Source organism: Lycium ferocissimum, chromosome 7 (assembly GCF_029784015.1).
Source record: "Lycium ferocissimum isolate CSIRO_LF1 chromosome 7, AGI_CSIRO_Lferr_CH_V1, whole genome shotgun sequence".
In the NCBI taxonomy this organism is placed as follows: domain Eukaryota; kingdom Viridiplantae; phylum Streptophyta; class Magnoliopsida; order Solanales; family Solanaceae; genus Lycium; species Lycium ferocissimum.
Genome location: NC_081348.1, coordinates 15,386,173 through 15,389,909, shown reverse-complemented (window position 1 = coordinate 15,389,909; position 3,737 = coordinate 15,386,173). Strand labels below are relative to the sequence as shown.

Genomic DNA, 3,737 nt, shown 5'->3' with positions numbered 1-3,737 from the left:
TAAGAAAATCTTTTTTTTATGTCTATTCACAATATGTTGAATTTTTTTAGATTATTTTTCATGTGTTTACTTCTTTGTATTTTAACTCTCTTTAGTGAAATTCTAGCTCCATAGACTATAATCAAGTACATATTTATTTATTTGTTTATTTGTTTTTGGGCAGACGACAAACCAAGATATATTTAAGAAGACACACGATGAATTGGATTTTGAATTTTGGGAAATATAAGAGGAAAAGCATGGAGATTTCAGACGAATATGTATGGAAATGGAAGCACACATAGAGGAAGAGAAGAAAGATATACTCTTTGGTTTGACCCTTCAAAAGAGTTTCATCGTTACAGCATTTTGTGGACCAAGAAAAACATCATGTGAGTTTTGGTTTTAACTGCTTTCTTCAATTTTAAGAAAAGTACAAACATCATATCATCCCTTTTATTAGCGCGGATTCGTTGTATTTTTCATTTTTTGCGGCCGCTTTTGATATTTGACTATTTCAATACGCGATTAGTACTCTAGAAGAAATATGGTATTTCAAAGATCACACGCAAAATAGTAGTACTATTAATTAATTACTGTACTACTATAAATAAAGCTTTGACTTTCTGTAGAAAAACAGTTTGCTCACTGTTGAAAAAAGGTAATTGTAGGAAATTATTGCTCTAAGTGAAAATTATCATGTCACACTTTTGACATCGTAGTCTTTTTTATATATAATTTAACTAGTTATATTACATACAATTGCTTTATTTTTCAGTTTTTATATTACCAAAATATCACATATAATATGAAGAGTTACGCCTTGTTATAGGTTAATTTAATTTGATGGTATGAAAAGTTTATAAATTCGCAAAAAATAAATTCTTATAGGTAATTCCCCAATCCCCATGGCATTTATGGTTAGTAAGTTGTGTAACATGTTAGATTGTATTGATAATCTAAAATTCATGACGTTGTTAGTGAATGTGTATATCATTATAATTCATGATCAGTAATTAGAAATTAGAACTATAATCTGAAAACCAAAATAAATAAGAGTTTAAAGAGAGCAGGGAGATTTTACCAATAATTTGCTTTTTGCATATTGAAAATGTAAGGGTAAGCTTTAATTTCTTTTTCTCTTACGTGACGAATTATTACTTGACTGGTTCGATGTATCTTATTCATTTGTCCTAATTTTATCTAACTTATTATCCAAAGACGACGACGTATAGAAGAATTGAAAAGTCTTTTGTTCCGTGATCAAATTGTATAGATAACGATAACCTAATCTTCATTAAAGTAACTCATTGACAAAATGACAATTACGTCTATTTCAATCTCAGGTTCTTAATTGTTGATTTGACAATTTAGTTTGCTTAATTTTTTCTTTCTGGATATGAAAATGATTCATTAATCACATAGAAAATATATGATTAATATTTTTAGAAAATAAATCTGAAAAGAAAAAATAAACAGAAACAAACAATAGGTCTATATTCAATTTTTTTGTTTGTTTCCCATTCTGTGTCCGGTACCCATATTGGAGCTGGACTATATCCGGATTGGTGCTTCGTAGGGCCCCATTCGGGTGGGAAGCGCTCCCTACCAAATTTTTTTCTATACTCAGGGCTCAAACCCGAGACCTCTGGTTAAGGAGAGAGCAGCCTCATCCGCTACACCACATCCTTCGGTGATATAGGTCTATATTCATAATTTGCTTTCTAACCTCTTAAAGATACCTTTTTTTCCAACCATTATATCTAGACTTAGTTTAACCAATAACCACTTTGTATTACGTTAGATTAACTAACATAATTATTTCTGACTAGTGATGTAACCACTAGCCGCTTTGTATTGTGTTGATCATTTGACTAATATATATTATTTCTCATTAGAACAGGTACATACAACCTAATCCACGTTAAAGTAATTAAATGATAGATATCTCTCAATATCGAACCTCTCAATTATTGACAATTTTTATTAATTTCTTCTTTTTCTATTTTGCCAACAGATTCTATATAGATGATGTTCCAATTAGAGAAATTGTACGTAACGATGCCATGGGAGCAGACTACCCATCAAAGCCAATGGGACTATATGCAACAATATGGGATGCTTCAGATTGGGCCACTTCAGGAGGAAAATACAAAACAAATTACAAATATGCACCATTTGTAGCTGAATTCACTGATTTAGTACTCAACGGGTGTACAATGGACCCATTGGAACAAGTAGTAAACCCTAGTAATTGTGATGAGAAAGATGTTGAACTCCAAAAGGCAGATTTTTCAAGGATTACACCAAGACAAAGAATGGCCATGAAAAGATTCAGGGCGAAATATATGTACTATTCTTATTGTTACGATTCTTTGAGGTACTCAATGCCACCACCAGAATGCGAGGTAGACCCAGTTGAGCAACACCGCTTTAAAGAGACCGGAAGGTTGAAGTTTATCAAGCACCACCATCGCCATCCAAAGAGATCAAGAAGTCAAGTTCTTGATGCTAGGAACTATGGAAATCAAGATGAAGAGTGATTAACTTTTTGTTTACCAATATTATTGTTGATGTGTATAGATAAAAGGAGGGAAAAGTGATTGTTTTTTTTTTCTTGTTTTGGGGTTCGGATAGAACTCAATTTTTTGATAGAGTTTTCTAGGGTTTTCACATTTGATTATAGGAAATAATATTGCTAGAGTGAAGGGTGGAAAATTAAATAATGATAATGTGAACATTGATTGAGTACTTATATATTGTATATAAATAAAAGAGGTTTAAGTTATATATATCAACTACTAATGCAGCCTCAATACATACAGGTTCTTTTCTTTAAATTAGTTTATCGTGAAGTTTAATTCGACTAATTAATTAGTAAGTGTTTGTTATCCAAAATATGAGGATAACTCTAAGGTTAGAGATCCCGAACATGGCCCCAAAGTTAGGTCCTTGTTAAATATCAACCTTCCTTAGGGTTGCCATGTTTTGTCATACAGGAAAAAAGAACAGTTTTTACTTATATACTTGTTAGTTTTTTTGTTTGCTCGTAAATCAAAATAGAGTGGTAATCAATTAATAGGGTTGATACTTCGCATAGAAGAGCCTGTAGAACCAGTTTCCACCAAAGCCCAATATGCATCTTTTTTTAAGCCTGAAATCATGAACCAACAAAATCAATCAATTCCAATCAAACAGATTACTATGTTACAAGGAAAACCATATGTGAAATGGACTGAGAATGAAGTGGCAAGAATGGAGGTTATTGAAGAGTTACAGCTTGCTGTGGTTGGAAAATTTTCGTATGGTTGGCCAGATTTGGAGCAACTTAGGACAATGATCCCAAAACAGTGTGGAATTAAGGGGGAATGCAGAGTGGGTTTCTTTAGAAATAGGCATGTGCTGATAAGATTGGGTTTAGATGAAGATTTTATAAATCTAACTTCTAAACCAAAGATATTTTCTGACAGACAATGAGGGGTATTCCTATCAAATGAGACCTCTCATATATGATTCAAAGTTCAAGGTCGATGAGGAGACATCAAAAGCAATGGCATGGATCTCTTTCCCTAATTTGTTGAAAGAAGCATTGTTTACACTCGCTTCAGTAGTTGGTAAACCATTACATTTAGATCTAGCCACAATCAATAAAACTAGACCTAGTTGTGCCAGGGTCAAAGTTTTAGTTGATTTATTATCAGATTTTCCAAAGGAAGTACGGATGGACATTGAAGATGAACAATAAAAAAAATGTTAGA

General features: G+C 32.3%; 1 pseudogene; it reads left to right on the top strand.

Moving 5' to 3' along the window:
* Positions 1–2,771, top strand: part of LOC132061951 (probable xyloglucan endotransglucosylase/hydrolase protein 30) — a 3,528-nt pseudogene extending 757 nt beyond the window's left edge.
* Positions 2,772–3,737: the final 966 nt, after the last annotated feature.